Below are 18,852 nucleotides of genomic sequence, written 5' to 3'. Positions count from 1 at the left end.
GAACATGAGGAGCTGATGTCATTCTTTATTACCTCGTGGCTTATATGGAAGAGAAGAAACAATATGGTGTTCAAGGATTTGTTCCTTCACCCATCGGTTGTTGCCCAACAATCAATCCACTTGGTGAAGGAACTGTAGCAAAATTCCCAACAGTGGATTACCTCAGCAACCACCAGATAGCAGTTTTCAAAGTGGGAAGCTCCACCTCAAGGTAGAGTTAAATTGAATTAGGATAGCACTCGATAAAACATCTTACATGGTGGGTGTTGGTGTTGTTATAAGAGGTAGTGAGGATCAGATCCTTGCTACTCTAAGGATGCAACATAATCTTTTTCCCGACCCCTACCTAGTTGAAGCTTATGCTGCATTACAAGCATCTCTATTCTATAATGTTGTTGGTTATCCAAATGTGATCATGGAGGGAGACTCATTGCAGGATGTCAATGGTTTGAACTCATCCTCAGACTCATTCACCTATGCAGGCCAGTTGATAGCCGACACTCGATCCACCCTCAATGCCTTTAGTGTTTGGTCAGTAAGGCACACTATAAGAGCCAACAACTCAGTTGCTCACGCCTTAAGTAAGGATGCACTTAGCATCAGTGGTTATACCACTTCTTTTGATTTTGTCCTCACATGTATTCGTACTTTGGTTTAATATCTCTATCGATATATGACACCTTTTCATCAAAAGATATATATATATATATATATTTATATATGTATCAATGATAAATATATTTTTGGCATAATACATTATAATATATATTCTTTTTGTAAATACATTTTTACTAAAGAGTCTAGAACATATATAGACTATAGTTCAATTCAATATTATACTAGTATGTGTTAGTTATTATAAAATAATGTACTCATACTATAATAAATAGACTAATAATTTAGTATATGTAAACAACATAGATAATCCGTAAAACCAGAAAAAGGGGACCGGACCGGACTGAAACCAGAAAAATTGGAAGTTCTGGTTTCTATAGTGAATCAGTTCGATATCAGTTTTTAAAATTTAAAAACCAGTGTATACTAGTTCAATTATAAAAAAGAGTACAAAGCCGAACCAAATCGGACCGGTTAGACCCCTAGTTCTTCTTCCTTTTTCATTATTTTTCGTCATTCTTTCTTCATATACTCGACATTGTACTGTAATATAGTAAAAATGTACAATTAAGAAATTTGAAATTTCGGATACATATCAATCTTGGTCATACTAAAACGACTACCATTGTTGGTACAAGCTAAGTATTCTAATCGATAATTGGACCAAAGAAAGAACTTTAATTTAGTTAGTTTCTTTTTATCATTATCAAGATTTTTTCTTTTATTCAACACGCAATTTTTTATCCTATTTGCATTGAAAAGTATTGTCTTTCTATCGATACTATTTTTATCCCTATAATTGAAAAAATCTAGATTCTCAATGATTTTCAAGAACAAGCAAATCATAATGATTTTTGTCTATATTTCTAGTCATTTTTTTATGCATTGCAATGGGTTCATAAGAATTTTTCTTATTCTTGTTAGCATAGCCATAATTTTTTTTCTAGGTATCTATTATTAATTTGGTGCTTATTCTATGAACCAATGAAATACATATGGTTTGATATAGAAAAAATTGTCCATCATTTTTTACAAACAGAAGAATTGGGGATTTGTCACCAAGAATCAGTCAAGCAAGAAGAGGTGCCAACCATATGTTGGAAAGAAAGGCTTGTGCAGAATTCAAGATGCGAGCCTAAGGCGAGCAACGGTCAAGGACAAGACTCATACAGACGTAAGGGCTTTCCAGGATAACACAGAAATGCTAAGAAGGCAGCAGTGTAGTTTGTAGAGGCCCATACTCCACCTGAAAGGTTACATCTAGAGTGAGTCTGCGGAAGGAAAGTTAAGACTCTGCAGGCCATATCATATGAACCCAGAGGTATGGTCTAATGCCACGTGGGAGACCCTTGAGGAATGACAGTGGACTAGACTAAAGAAAGCCACAGGAATGTGTATGCCTTGTCGTGTCAGTTTGTCTTTGTCATCCTACAAAGGGATAGTTGAGACCAAAGTGATCCTATTCTAATATACCTGGAGTTAGAAGTACGTCAGAAGGGCACCTGATGGTCCCTCCTTAAAAAAAGGATTGGACAAGGGACAAAATCTCACTTTTGAGATCATAAGCATTAGAGTTTCTTTGAAGTTGGAGTCTTCAAAGAAAGAAAGTTGTGAAGATTGCACTAACACAAGGGGAGCGACCACCAATGGAGTAGAGTCGAAGGAAAAGATGAGAAGTCACTTAATTGATTTGGTGAAAAATAGTTGCGGGTGCTGCAAAGTTCCGCTAGTCCAACTTTTGGCTGAGCAACACTCTGTAGAAAACCTGGTTGACATGTCTTGGCGCAAGGTGATAAATGACTTTTCACCTTATGGTAGGCCAGCTAGAAAACGCTACCTAATGTACAAAGGCAAAGAACGAGCTAAAGGTGAGCAACGGTCAATGACAAGACCCTTGCTGACATGTACGAGCTTTCCAAGCTTACACGAAAATACTTAGGAGGTGGCAGTGTCATATGTAGTAGTTATTTAAAGCATTTGAAGAATTACATCCGGAATGGGTCTGCTAAAAATTACGACTCGATGGATCATATCGCTTGAACCCAGAGGTATGGTCTAACACCACGTGGGGTTTGAGGGAGACTGAGGATTGGAAATAAGGTAGGCCATAAGGATGTGCGGACCATGCCCTACCAGTTTGTTTCTGTCATCCTGTAGTTGGACGATCGTGAGTAAAGGGCTTATATTCAAACACATCTAGAGTTAGAAGGACATTAGAAGGACACCTGACGTACCAGTGTTGTAAAGTTCTTAAGGCAAAATCCAAAATCTCACTTTTGAGATTGTAAACACCTATGAGCCTTTGGTGTCAGATTCTTCAAAAGGGGTAGGGACTTCTAAGAAGACAATGAAAGGACTAGCACAGTGCTGCGTGAGTAAGTGAGGTAGGTTAGCTTCTATGATAGTATTAAGGAATGAGGGTAAATGTTGTGTGAGTATGCTATGGAATTTTGGTTCATGCACACTCTATAATCTCCCATTTCTAATCATGAAATAATAGTTTTTTTTCCATTATGCTTACGAATATTTTCACTTTGTGTTTCTTGAGATTTGGATGCACTTGCTTTTTCGTGGATTCTCTATGTGATTATCTATATCATTGTGTGACTAATCATATCATATGTCAATCATCATGGAACGGGACGGAGAATTCTTTGAACCGTTCTTGCAAGACGTCACCATGAGCTTCATACGGGTAGAAAGAGTCCCCATGAATGATTATGGTGGGCCGGCATCGTGTCGGCCTTACCTGATAGATAGGATCCAGAATCCCCCGAGCGTATCGCGTGTTGGTGTCTTTGAGTAGGTTGGCCATGTAGATGTTTCTTCAGTGCAACATATATTTCTTGGTATCAAAACCATAGACTTTAATGCAAAGGTAGATCTAGGATTAGTGCCCAAGGAGGAAGAGCCAACCTCGCCCGAGCAATAGGCGAGTAGGCCCGTTTCCTGTTGTAGGATTTTTCGATCATGAAAGTTGCGTTTGTAACTAAAAGGTAGGTGGCCATATGCTTTTGGTAGGCTTTATTTTGGAGTTACAAATTAAACAACTAGTTATGTGTATAAACATTTAAGGAGTAATGTGACTTATGGGTATCGTGTGGATGAGATCATGGTTTCTTTTAGATTTCTAGACTATGTCATTTAGTCTTCAAACTAAACATTTATCAGAAACTTTCTGATGTAAACCATTGAACTTTTACTTACATATGCACATCCTAGCAAACGTTGCACGCCTATCCTAACTCAAACCTTGGGTGTTGCCATATAGTTGACACCCTTGACACCATGGATCTTCGCTAGGACTTTTATGAAGGGACGAAGCGCCAGGTGGCTGATTGAGCTGAATTATTGCATATTTTATATATTTAGAACCAATATATTTTATTTATTTCATTATATTATTATTGGTTTTAGATGAAAAAATGGTTAAGATGAATAAATCCGAGTTGTGATTTAAATTGGTTAATAGCATGATTTGTGCTTAATTTTATAACTTGTGATTTAATTGGACAATGTTCATTCACATGCATAACATATTTTTGATATTCTATTATTCTTATTTTATTTTATTTCTAGTTTCTATTATTTTATTTCTAATTTCAAATTCAAAGGACTTTCAAGTGGGTAAGACTTTGGAACAACCTAAGAACTTTCAACGGGTATAAGACTATTCATATAAGGATAATAATGGGGTTTGAGAGTAATTCGGATCAGAGTCCAAAATGTTTTAGGAGACAGAATGGACATACTTTAGTATTTTAATCATAACTTTTTACTCAAATATCGGATTGATACGAATCATAATGCGTTGGAACTCTATCTTAAAGGGCTACAAAGTTGTCTCTAATATAAGAATTTCCAAATTCGAACTCTTGAAGTGTGTACATGGCTGCCAAGTTGAGTCCTAAAATTTAAGCGATTTTGTGTGCTGGAATATGAAGACATTAGGGTTTCTTTCCTACCCTATTTAAGCATATCATTAGCACGAAATTCGAGACTTTTTGGACAGCAGTGCCGCACATTTGAAGAACTCTTCCAGGGTCCAGTTGCTTCTCCAGCCGCCTCCTCCATTGCCTACCACCTCCATCACCATTCATTTGGCTTGCTCTTTTTACTCTCTACTATTTATTTAATTTTAGTTTAAAGTTTATAGAGTAATTTTGAGATTTTTTGGCTTAGAAATTTGGGCAATTTATTTGCTATTTATTTTACTTCATGTCGCTATTTTTCTTGCTCTTTTAAGATTTCATTGAACAGTAATTACAATTGCGATAAATTAATTTTGAGAATTTGTGATTTGAATACAAGGATGAACCCTAGAATCTTGATTTTGTGGCTTTTCAATTTTCAGTTTGTATTTTGTCAATTACTTTCTAATCTAGTTTAATTCTTAGTTTAGTTTTATTAATCTCTTAGTTCCATTGCATATTAGATTGATTAAAGTTTAATTAGGACTTAAATAATTTCAGCTTTATTGTTTAATTTTCAGATTAATTAAGATTGTTTAGTTTAGTTTATTCTTTGATTGTTAATTTCAATTTGTTAGTCTTTTACATTTCATTTCGACACTCAAAAATTCAAAAATATGAATCTAGTCCATAACTAGTGCCCTTTTCATTCTTGTTGTACTCTTCTATCCATTGCACATACCATCATTTTTATTTTCTCTTTGTGAAGATTTTCACCATTTTAAACGAGTTTGATTTTAAGTAACTTTCCCTCAGGAGACGATCTAGGAATTTATTCCTAATTATTACGCGACACCCTTCTGCACTTGGGATAGCCTTTGTGCTACTTATTTTTTAATGAGTTAAGTTTTTGGCGCCATTGCTGGAGAATAGTTGCTTGATGTAAATTTGGACTCGTTATTTTTTATTTTTTTTTATCTCAAATGTTTCTTTCACTATCTGATCTCTGATTACACATTTCACATGTCACCTGCTACTCAGTCACTTGAATCTTACTTATGCTATTTGGACTGATATTTCATGTTATGGATGAGGGACAATTCAAATAGGTTGGTTAGAGTTATATCGAGCACTGAGAGTAGTATACACAATCTAGAGATAGATAGCTCTTTTGTTTTTTCTACAGACGAGGACATTGAAATTGAACAAACCATGGCTGAACTTGCACCACGCACTCTTAGGGATTATTTGTAGCCCACCCGCACCACTACACCATCATGCATTATTTTACCTAATGATGCACCTAATTTTTCTATTAAGCATGGTATGTGCAATCACAGTTCAATCAAAAATCTGCAAGACTTTCCAGGCCAGCTGGGAAAGGTTTAAGGATTTGGTGAACATCTGTCCACATCACAGTTTTCAATCATGGAGGTTGGTGAATTATTTTTACACTAGTCTCACTCCACAAGGCAAGTAGTTTGTTCAGACTATGTGCAATGGAGAATTCTTTAGCAAGGAACCTGATGAAGCATTGTCATTTTTTGACTATCTTGCTGAGAGCGCACAACAATGGAACACTCGCACTGATCGAGTTTCATTGACAGCATAGCCACTGAGGGCTATTGCTGGTGGGGACATATATGAGCTTAAGGAGGACACTGACGTTCAAGCCTAATAGCTGCATTGACTAGAAGATTAGGGGTCATAGAGATGGAAAAAGTGAAAGCCGTGAAAACAGTAGAAACATGCTCTATATGCGTTGATTCAAACCACAAGACCCAAGATTGCCCGATTATGCCAGTATTTCAGGAGAGTGGCTCTGAGCAGATGCAATCAGCGATCTGGGTAAATAGAGCACAAAATTAGCCTTTCTCCAATACATATAATCCAGGGTGGAGGAATCACCCAAATTTCTCATGGAGGAATGATCAGCCTGGCCGGTCTCCACCACCTTCTTAGCAGCCATTTCATCAGGCTGCTCCTCAGCACCAGTATCAGCCATATCAGAGTTCTCAGAGCTATCCTTTTGTAGCACCTCCAGGATTTCAGCCTCATGTAGCTGCATAGAGTTCTCAGCCTCAATCATCTACGAAGAAGTCTCTAGATGACAGTATAGCACAGATGGCCAATACACTTCAGCAATTCATGCAGATTCAGACCACCACAAACAATCAGAACACTTAGGCCATAAATGACTTGTGGGGCACCATCAATAAGATGAGCACGACATTGAGCACTCTAGAGAAAGGAAAATTTTCAGCACAACCTCAGCCTAATCCTCAAGTATACCGGCAACAACAACAACAAGTGCATAATGTCTCAGGGGAGGTTTTTGAGACAGCGAAGGCCGTTCTTACTTTGAGAAGTGGAAAGGAAGTTCCCCAACCAGAGATGACCATGGACACACAGGTAGTTGCTCCTACACCTGAAGATGCAGCAGAGACTGGTGAAGCTGAAAAAGAACCAGAGGTAGTGAGACCAGAGCTAAAGAAGCCTGTGAGTGTAGATGCTGAAACTAGTAGGGGGTACCAACATGTGGTTCCCTATCCTCAGAGATTGGCAGCTGGCCAAAAGAACAAATACCACAATGAGATTCAGGAGATTTTCAAGCAAGTAAAGATTAATATTCCACTCTTGGATACCATACAACAATTGCCTTCATATGCAAAACTTTTGAAGGACTTGTGCACAGTGAAGAGGAAGCTGAATGTAAAGAAGGAAGTTTTCCTAACGGAGCAAGTCAGTGTATTGATATTGAGCGAGACTCCTCAGAAGTTTGGAGATCCAGGCTCTCCCCACATTTCCATTATGATCGATGAGTCACGCATTGGAAGAGCTTTACTTGATTTGGGGAGTAGTGTGAACTTGCTACCATTCTCAGTGTATGAGAAGTTGGGATTGGGTGAGCTGAAAAAGACCTCCATCATGCTACAGTTGGCTAACAGATCAATTAAGGAGCCGAGGGGTATTGTAGAGGATGTGCTGGTCCAGGTGGACAAATTTTACTACTCAGTGGATTTTGTAGTTCTTGATATGCAACAGCCAGCCTCCACTATTTACCAAGCTCCTGTCATTCTTGGAAGACCATTTCTAGCTACATCAAATGCTTTGATTAATTGCAAAAGTGGAGTTCTGAAGCTTACTTTTGGAAACATGGCACTTAAGTTGAACGTTTTCAATGCTTGCAAGATGCCAACACATTTTGATGACACAAGTGATTTGAATGCTGTGGAGAGTTTGACACCAACATAATTTATTTGCTCAACTTTTCCTTTCTATGATAATGATTCTATTTTTCAAATATCTGAATTTTTACTTGATGAAAAAACTGACCATATTGATGAAAATGTCTTTGAATTTTTGGACTGTTTTGCAGATTCTTCTTTGCCACTTGAAGTACAATTTGCAGGCGCGAGATGGAAACCCCAGCTTGAAACTCTACCACCACTAGACATACTTAAATCTTCAGAGGAAGAAGTTCCCCAGTGGAACTGAAACCACTTCCTCAAGATTTAAAGTATGTTTTTCTTGGTCCTGAAGAAGGCACTTTTCCTGTGGTGATTTCCTCAAAGTTAAATCAGAAGGCTGAAGCTCAATTGATTGAAGTCTTAAGAAAGCATCGAGGCGCAATTGGTTGGGCAATAGCCGACATCAAAGGTATTGTTGCTGCTATTTGTACCCATAGAATCCATCTTGAAGATGATGCTAGATCGGTTCGTGATGCTCAACGTAGGCTCAATCCTACCATGAAGGAAGTTGTTAAAGAGGAAGTGCTTAAGCTGCTCGCAGTGGGTATCATTTTGATTATAGAAAACTTAATTTAGCCAGTAGGAAGGATCATTTTCCTTTACCATTCTTGGATCAAATTTTAAAAAGAGTGGCTGGTAATGCATTTTATTGCTTCTTGGATGGATACTCTGGTTATTATCAAATTCCTGTAGCGCCTGAGGACCAGGAGAAAACTACTTTCACCTGTCCTTTTGGTACCTTTGCTTTTGCCAGAATGCCTTTTGGTTTGTGTAATGCTCCAGCTACTTTTCAGAGATGCATGATAAGTATTTTTTCTGACATGATTGATGATATTTGTGAAATATTCATGGATGACTTCTTTGTTTTTGGAAAATCTTTTTATAGTTGTTTGCATAATTTGGCACGTATTCTCCAGAGATATGAGGAAAAAATTCTTTTACTTAATTGGGAGAAATGCCAATTTATGGTTACTCAGGGCATTGTCTTGGGACATATTGTTTATTCTGAAGGTATAAAGGTCGACAAGGCAAAAATTGAATTAATATCTAAACTTCCTATCCCTAGGATGGTTAAGGGTATTCGTTCTTTTCTTAGCCATGCTGGCTTTTATAGGCGGTTTATTCAAGGGTTTAGTTCGATTGCAAAACCTTTGTGCACTCTTTTACAAAATGATATTGAATTTGTTTGGATTGATGAGTGCCAAAAAGCTTTTGATACCCTTAAAAATCGCTTACCACTGCACCTATTATGAAACCCCCGTAGTGGGACCTTCCATTTGAAATCATGACTGATGCAAGTGATTATGCCTTATGAGCTGTTTTGGGGCAACTTGTGGATAATAGACCTTTTGTGATTTATTATGCCAGTAGAACCTTGAATGATGCCCAGAAAAATTACACCACTACTGAAAAAGAATTGCTTGCAGTGGTTTTTGCACTTGATAAATTTCGGGCTTATATTCTTAGTTCTTCTGTTACTATTTTCACTGACCACTCTGCTCTTAAGTATTTGTTGGCTAAGAAAGATGCAAAACCACTCTTGATTCGCTGAATTCTACTACTTCAAGAGTTCAACATCAACATTAAGGACAAGAAAGGAGTTGAAAACGTGGTAGCTGACCACTTCTCTAGATTGCCATCATCCTCCTCTTCAAATTCCAACCTTCCTCTTGATGATAGTTTCTCGGATGAGCAGCTGTTTGTGATTAATAGAGCTCCCTGGTATGCTGACATAGTCAACTATTTAGTGACTAAGCAAATGCCTTCTGAATGGTCCACCCAAGATAAGCGTCGATTTCTCTTTGAGGTACGACACTTTTACTTTGATGATCCATACATTTTCAAATATTTTTCGGACCAATTGATTCGAAGATGCATTCCTGATGATGAGTTTTCTTCAGTGTTGAGATTTTGTCGTCATATGAGTGCATGTGGTGGTCATTTTTCAGCAAAGAAAACAGTCGCTACAATTTTGCAAAGCAGTTTTTATTGGCCTTCCATGTTTAAAGATGCTTATAATTTTTGTAGGACTTGTGAGCCTTGTCAAAAATTGGGATCCATTAGCAAAAGAGACATGATGCCTTTTTCCCCTATTCTTACCATAGAAATTTTTTATTATTGGGGAATAGACTTCATGGGACCTTTTCCAGTTTCCTTTGGAAAGACATATTTTATTAGCTGTGGATTATGTTTCAAAATGGGTGGAGGCCATCGCTTGCAAAACAAATGATCGTCGTGTTCTCCTAAAATTTTTGCAATCTCTATTTACACGCTTTGGCATGCCTAAAGTTATCATTAGTGATGGGGGTTCTCATTTTTGCAACAAACCATTTTCTACACTCATAAAGAAATATGGTATCACACATCGAGTTTATACCCCTTATCACCTTCAAACAAATGGGCAAGCAGAATTGGCAAATAGAGAGATCAAAATCATTTTAGAGAAAACTATCAATCCTAATTGGAAAGATTGGTCAATTAAGCTTCTTGATGCTTTGTGGGCTTATAGGACAGCTTTTAAAACAAATCTAGGGATGTCCCCTTCTCGATTAGTTTATGATAAAGCTTGTCATTTACCTGTTGATATTCAGCATCGAGCTCTTTGGGCTATAAAACATGTTAACATGTCACTTGATGAAGCTTCAGGGTTGAGAAAATTGCAGATCAATGAATTGGATGAAGCTCGTCGGGATGCTTATGACAACGCTCAGCTGGCGAAGGAACGCATGAAAATTCTACATGATTAGAAAATTCATCCAAAGCATTTCACACTTGGCCAGGAAGTTCTTCTTTACAACTCTCGCTTACATATTTTTCCTGGTAAATTTAAATCCCTATGGAGTGGGTCGTACATTATAAAGAAGGTTCATCCTCACGGGGCGGTAGACATTGTCAATTCGAAGAATGGCAATAGCTTCACTGTCAATGGACAACGCCTAAAGCCGTTTCTGAAGGCATTTGATCCACACGAAGAGATCTTACTTGTGCAAGATTCCAGGGAAGTGTTTTGATCTTTTCACCCTTTACAGCTTTCTTTACTTGCATTTTGTTTGTTTTGCTTTCTTATTTCTGTGCACTTTGTTTTCTTTCGTTCGATTCATTGAGGACCACGTCTCTCACTAGTTGGGGGTAGCGTGTGTGCACAGATTCAAAAAAAAAAATTAATATGATGTGCATTGATACATATATGATTGACACACACTCCATTTCTGGTATTTTGTGAAATCTAAGCATCTTGGTGGAGTAGTTGAGCGGAATCATTTTGTGAAGATTTATTTTCAAGCTTAAGCATAGAGCATGATTTTTGATGCATCATATTTTGTTGATGTGTAGCTTGAAACACTAGGATGCTATACTTATTGAGATGAGATTTGGTGAGATTTTGGTAGAATGAAGGGCAAATTTTGAAGGACATTTTGCACATGCTTACATTTGTAGTGTTCCTCAATTTACTATTATTGATTTAACACAAGAGAAGTAAATTATAGGACTACCGAGCCATGCTTCAAAAAAAAAAGGAAAAAAAAAGAAAACGAAAATAGATTTGCAATGAAATAATAATAATAATAATAATAATAATAAAAGGATAAAGGCGACTTAGTGAGCTTTCCTAAGTAAAAGGCTAGAAACAGTTACCCAAGACTTTGAAAGTTGAGTGTTCAACCTTTAAAAACAGAGTTGGCGTGAAAACTGTTAGTCTAATGGGTTTTGAGGTAGTTAGAATCAGCAATGATTAATCTTAAGGTTGAAAAATCCTATGACAAATCATGGTTAGTAATGAGGAACACACAACCAGTTTAGCTCCACACACACATTTGAGTTCTAAGACATTTGCCTCAATTCTATATAAAAGATTGTTGAGATAGTCTTGGTGGGTATAGCTCTTGGGGGTTGAGTAGTAACGTGTCACATTTGCCTCAATTCTATGTGAAAGATTGGTGAGAATTCATTATTGTGTTTGATTGTTTCTGTTTGAATTTCGATCTTTATGCAATATTCATCTCAATTAATTTTTACTATTTTGCTCAAGGATTAGCAAAACGCTAGTTGGGGGGTGTGATTGAGCTGAATTATTGCATATTTTATATATTTAGAACCAATATATTTTATTTATTTCATTACATTATTATTGGTTTTAGATGAAAAAATGGTTAAGATGAATAAATCCGAGTTGTGATTTAAATTGGTTAATAGCAAGATTTATGCTTAATTTTATAACTGTGATTTAATTGGACAATATTCATTCACATGCACAACATATTTTTGATATTCTATTATTCTTATTTTATTTTATTTCTAATTTTTATTATTTTATTTCTAATTTCAAATTCAAAGAATTTTCAATTGGGCAAGACGTTGGAACAACCTAAGAACTTTCAATGAGTGTAGGACTCTTCAAATAAGGATAATGATGGGGTTTGAGAGTAATTCGGATCAGAGTCCAAAATGCGTTAGGAGACAAAATGGATACACTTTAGTATTTTAATCATAACTTTTCGCTCAAATATCAGATTGATACGATTCTTGACACGTTGAAAATCTATCTTAAAGGGATACAAAGTTATCTCTAATAATCATTTCCAAATTCGAACTCCTAAAGTGCGTATGTGGCTGCCAAGTTGAGTCCTAAAATTTAAGCGATTTTGTGTCGGGAATATGAAGACATTAGGGTTTCTTTCCTACCCTATTTAAGCATATCATTAGCACGAAATTGGGGACTTTTTGGAGAGCAGTGCCGCACATTTGAAGAACTCTTCCAGGGTCCAATTGCCACTCCAGTCGCCTCCTCCATTGCCTACCACCTCCATCTCCATTCATTTGGCTTGCTCTTTTCACTCTCTACTATTTATTAAATTTTAGTTTAAAGTTTATGGAGTAATTTTGAGATTTTTGGCTTAGAAATTTGGACAATTTATTTGCTATTTATTTTAATTAATATCGCTATTTTTCTTCTCTTTTAAGATTTCATTGAACAGTGATTACAATTGCTATGGATTAATTTTGAGAATTTGTGATTTGAATACAAGGATGAACCCTAGAATCTTGATTTTGGGGCTTTTCAATTTTCAGTTCGTATTTTGTCAATTACTTTTTAATCTAATTTAATTCTTAGCTTAAATTTATTAATCTCTTAGTTCCATTGCATATTAGATTGATTAAAGTTTAATTAGGACTTAAATAATTTCAGCTTTATTGTTTAATTTTCAGATTAATTAAGATTGTTTAGTTTAGTTGATTCTTTGATTGTTAATTTCAATTTGTTAGTCTTTTACATTTCATTTCGACACTAAAAAATCTAAAAATATGAATCTAGTCCATGACTAGTGCCCTTTTCATTCTTGTTGCACTCTTCCATCCATTGCACATACCATCATTTTTATTTTCTCTTTGTGAATATTTTCACCATTTTAAACGAGTTTGATTTTAATTAACTTTCCCTGAGGAGACGATCTAAGAATTTGTTCCTAATTATCACGCGACACCCTCCTGCACTTGGGATAGCCTTTGTGCTACTCGCCCGAGCAATAGGCGAGTAGGCCCGTTTCTTGTTGTAGGATTTTTCGATCGTGGAAGCTGCGTTTGTAACTAATAGGTAGGCGACCATACGTTTTTGGTAGGCTTTATTTTGGAGTTACAAATTAAACAACTAGTTATTTGTATAAACATTTGAGGAGTAATGTGACTTATGGGTATCGTGTGAATGAGATCATGGTTTCTTTTACATTTTTAGTACTATGTCATTTAGTCTTCAAACTAAACCTTTATCTTTCTGATGTAAACCGTTAAACTTTTACTTACATATGCACATCCTAGCGAACATTGCACGCCTATCCTAACTCAAACCTTGGGTGTTGCCATATGGTTGACACCCTTGACACCATGGATCTTTGCCAGGACTTTTATGAAGGGACGAAGCGCTAGGTGGCTCCAAAGAGAGCAATGGAGGGAGAAGCGTCAGAATTATATACTCGACATGGATGGCAGCGTAGAATATATAATTTGGGGTTTGTCCACAAATGGAAGTGTTAGAATTATATATGCTTCTCGTCTTTGCCTTTCCTTCAACTCCACAAATGGTTTGTCCCCTTTTGCATTAGGTAAGACCCTCACACCCATGTCTTGCAAAAGTTGTCTTTCCTCTTTGTTTTGAAGTATTGGTTTAGTTCTACAATGGGTTTCTAGGGTTTCATTTGGGGTGTGTAGTGAATGATGATATATGTACTAGGGAGTAGTTTTTTTTACTGGATTATTGATGGAAATGCAGCCTAGAAAGCTATATCTAACCCATTTGGAATTATTGTGCTTAACTAGAAGAAGTGAAAAGCTTTGTTAATGGCATACTTGCTCTCTATAAGCTTCTCTACACCTCTCTGTAATCCACGAATACAACTTCAGGAAAGAAAACTTTCTAGTCGTTGAGGAAAAAAGAAAGGAAATGAAAAACTTTTCAATGTCTTTAAGAGGAAGTACATCCAAGGAGATTATCTCTTGGTAGACTCTCAAGCCAAGCAAATGATAGAACAACTCCAAAGCTTCTTGCCACCTGCAATGCAAATAGCGGCATTTTGTTAGTGAGTTGGAGCCATCACCATCATTTAGTGACACCCTCAAGATATCTCTCTGAAATTGCTTCCTATCCTTGGATGTAGGTTATTGTACCCATATAGAGATGGCTAGTTATTGGGTTGGACGTGATCCTGATGATGGTTGAGGCTTTGTTGAAGCTTTTGTCAATCAAACCTTTTGATTTTTGGTTTAAAAAATAAAATATTGTGCTTCACTTGGATGCCCACCTGTATGAGTTGTAGCTGGTGCTGGTTGTTGTTGTTTCCATTATCTTTCAAGACTTGGGAAGGGTATAATGAAAGAAGAATTCTACTCAACAGCCCTAATCATCAGGGGAGATTTGGGGAAGGGGAGAAGGGCAAATGACTCGAGCGGGTGTAGGGGAAAGGACGAATTCAAACAAAAGTAAAAATGAATTTTTTTTTCTTTTAGTAGCTTCAAAAGTGTCAAAATGCACAATTTAGGGAAAAAAATTCCAACCTGACAAGTGTGTGATATAGGACTGCTGAGTAGATTTACTCATTTTATGCACATCACATTTTGATGTGAAAGTTAAGATCACAGACTATTATTGGAATAATCAGATGTTGGGAAGCGAAGTGAACTCTTTAACTAGATAATATGGGGTTAATTCCAAAATTGACATGTTGCTACGTTTAATTGGAATAGGTAATCTTTGAGGTTCAATAATTATCTATTAAAGCCCCGAGGTAAATAATTAAGACCATGCTTTTACACCATGTTTTATGATGAAAATGTTCTCTCCTTACAAATTATATATATCCAAGAGTCGTTTAAGATATATATGGTATTCATATTGTTGTTAGCCCTTGTTTAATGTACCATGTTAGTTATGAAAATATGTATGTGATGCATGTCATGAATACTTTGGACTATAATGTTAATGTTTGTGTGCTATTCATTTACATAAATGTTTTATTAAATATTTAATTACCTAAAGAGAATGAATGATTGAAAGAAAAAGAAAGTATTAAGGTAAAGAAGATGATGAAAGATATGAGGAAAGAAAGTGAAAGGGTTGAATGAATGCATGAATGCTTAAATGAGGGGCCACATGAGGTTATTGAGGTTAAGGTACCGAATCATAAGGGGGAATTGCAGCTTGGGATTGGCTCACTAAGGGCTTGTTTAGATTTTAAGAATATCTCATAATATCTATTAATAGAGTGAAATAGTCTTTAATATTAGTAAAATAGTAGTGAATAATAGTCAAGTAGTCTAAGAATATATGAAAAAAGTTGTGTTCCCAAACAAAGCATAAGTGCACATGTGATGACCATCTCGAAAGACTTAGTTTCACCTATAATTTTCAAGTGGAGCCGTGGTTACGAGTTCCATAAATTAACACATGGGACGTAACAATGTGTATTGGCCAATAAAGAAAAGTGAAAATTGTTATGGTATAAATTGGTGAACATGATAGAATGAAGTGTTCTTTTATGAAACAAAGACTTGCTTGATCTATTTATTGTTTACTATAAGCATTAATGTGCCTAAACGTGATGAATGTGACAATGAATGTTATTGAATGACTAAAAACCTATTTCTTATATGTTTGCAGCATGCATTAGATCTTATTTAGTATTCTACTTATTTTTTACTTTAAATATGTGAATATCCTTGGCGACGCTTAAAGTGAGATATGAGGCTACAAAACAAGATTTGGCTCAGGGAGAAGAGGTAGAGACAGAGGCCTAGATCATGTACAAAAGCTTTAACTTATGATTTTTATAGTAAAAGGAGTTGAGAAGTTTTAATAAATATTTCCGCATACTCTCTTTTAATTTTATAGAGCACGCATTATTTAATGGAAGTGAATTTTTTATAATTTGTGATTTGTTTAGAAGGAAATATCTTTAAAGCCGAGTGGTATACCGATCTCTCTATTTTCTGAATTAACATTATTCATAAACCTAAAGGGATTGGGGCTGCGTAGACACCTTTTTAAAATGTAAAACTTATGATTTCGAAATTATATTTTAATAAATAACACTCCAAAATTTTTGAGTGTAAATTGCGTGTTATTTTATATATGAAGTTTTTTTATAGCTGGGGCAAAAGAAAAGAAAAGAAATTAAACAAATTCAATAATTCCCATTTCCACTCTTCTAAGGTTCTGTTTAGAATCTTGGATACTAATAGCTTAAAATATCTGTGAATAGTAGTAAAATAATTTGTAAATAGTAGTGAAATAGTTTGAGTTAAGATATTTTATTGAATTTTAAGAAATGAGAGAGAAAAGATTGAATAGAAATATTATAATGTTAAAAACTATTTGAATATAATTTCTTAATATTAGTTTTGTTTTAAATTTTGAAAAAGTTGTATTGTTTTTTGTATTTTGCTTGAAAGTCTAGAAAAGTTGTAATGATTAGGTAATAATTAGATGAAAAAGTTAAAGATTTGAAATAGAAAAGTTTTTTGTATTTCAATGATTTTTAAAAATGAAATATTTGATGATTGAAAATATCTAAAAATACATAAAATAATTGTATTTCCAAACGGACCCTAAAACTTCTTTAAAAAATCTCACCACAAGAACAAGCCTTACAACGTGAACTTGGCTAGCATTTAGTAGGGGATGGCGGTTGCCCCATTAGCCAGATGCTGGCAGTGGGGCCACTCGCCTGCATCTAGAAGGGTGAGGGGAAGGGTTGAGCCTAACCTCGGCCCCCATTTCCCCTACCACGAAATTTCTCTCTCTCTCATCTCTATCTCACACAATCACTCTCTCTTAGATTTATCTCGATCCGTCTGTCTGTCACACACCGTTGCCGTCATTGCCGTTGCTAGAAGCTCTCTTCGTCATCGTCGCCGTAAGTATCCCAAGTCTATTCTTTTTTTCTTTTTCTTTTTTTTTTTTGTTAGTTTTGTTTTAGTTCTGGAGAATGGGATTGAATTGAGGATTTGGAGGATGAGTTTGTGAATTGTGTGGTTTGGAGATTGGGTTGTTTGTTGTGTGAATTTTTTATTATAAATTGTGTAATGTGTTGTATGTAAATTTAGTGCAGGTTTCTGTAATTACCCGGTCTAGTATTATTAGAGATGCAATATGGATAATTTTATTGTGCCCAAATTAGGTTAATGGGTGAGATTGGATTTAAGTCTATTTAATATTTTATGTACTAATTGCGCCCTACTTAATTAGAAATTGGCCCAATAAATTTTTTGAATGACCCAAAGATATTTATTAGACGAATTAGACTCATTTTAGTCTTTACGATGGACCATTACAATTTTACTCATTTTAATATCATCATTGATTGAGATCCCTTAGACAGTCTCAGTCACTCCTACTCCTACCTTAAATGAACTGCTAGTGTATTTTTAAATTTCAAACTCTATTATCCATTGATCACTAACCAAGTCCCCTTGAAATGTTCACATGAAACTCCTTCCCACCCCCCACCCCCCCCCCCCCCCCCCGGGTTCTCTTAGAATCTCAAACCATTGACCAAGTTAGTTTTATATATTTAATTCATCACTTCTCTCAATCCTACCATATGATCCGTCAGCCAACCGAGCACAAATTCATCCGAGCTTTCGGCATACACAATTTCATTTGTCAACCAATTGGGTTTTCCCTTATATAGTTTAAACATCAACCTCTCATGGACTCACCACCTTAGTCACCCTTCCTCTATTCTAATGATTAGGACCTGCTCTTCAGAAGTCAATGATCAGATTTCGAGTTGAACACTTCACACAAATTCTTTCCATCTATATATATCTCCTCTCCTCCCCTCCAAGTTACAACCACAAATCACCATAGCCTCTGATTCGAGTTCCTGCCTATCACACGATCTCATCCTTTCTCGGTAAGCCCTCTGATTTGTGCTCTCTTTCTCTAAATTTCTCTCTCTTCCTCTCATTTTTCTCTTGCAGTTCTCTCTCTCTCTCTTCATTCTTTCGACACCGACCTCTATAATGTGTTTCTTGGTTGCTTTTGTTCTCCAGAGAATGTACTTAATTCCTTCCCCATGGCTTTTTCTCAATGTTTTCTTCAACTTGTTTTCAATTGATTTTATTATAATTGTAACAGTCTGCCAGAAAGTCAAGAGATGAATTTCTTTAGGAATCTCATGAAATCCTGAAAGTTTTCACTAATCAACTCAATTGCATAGGTTTTAGTCTGTAGCATAGTCAGTGTTACCACTCACTAGGATGTCAAAAGTGCAATTTTATTTATTTGAGGTACCTACAAGTGTCAAAATGGAATATAGATTGTCCCATTAGTTTCATTTGAATATTTAGGATTTTATGGTGCAATAAGATCATTTTTAGTTTTCAGACAAAGTGCGTTTTGATTATTTCGGGGCACTTCGGAGCCGAAATTTGATAAACGATTTGCACTCTAAGGTTACTATGATTATTTAGGACATTATAGTGCAAAGTTATTTTTCACTTTTTTTGAGTGAATAGTAACCTCGATGGCAGCACCAAGTGTAGTGTTTTCCAAATTACAGTGTGGAATGTCCAAATTAGGT

General features: G+C 35.9%; 1 non-coding gene across 1 annotated transcript; it reads left to right on the top strand.

Annotated features, from left to right (window-relative positions):
• Window positions 1-13,980: 13,980 nt before the first annotated feature.
• LOC121236288 lies at window positions 13,981-14,064 on the top strand. The gene has a single exon (XR_005934721.1). It is a non-coding gene; the product is annotated as a small nucleolar RNA snoR118 (small nucleolar RNA).
• The last annotated feature ends 4,788 nt before the right edge of the window (window positions 14,065-18,852 follow it).

This window comes from Juglans microcarpa x Juglans regia, chromosome 6D (genome assembly GCF_004785595.1).
Source record: "Juglans microcarpa x Juglans regia isolate MS1-56 chromosome 6D, Jm3101_v1.0, whole genome shotgun sequence".
Classification (NCBI taxonomy): Eukaryota; Viridiplantae; Streptophyta; class Magnoliopsida; order Fagales; family Juglandaceae; genus Juglans; species Juglans microcarpa x Juglans regia.
This window is presented reverse-complemented; position numbering and strand designations above follow the sequence as displayed.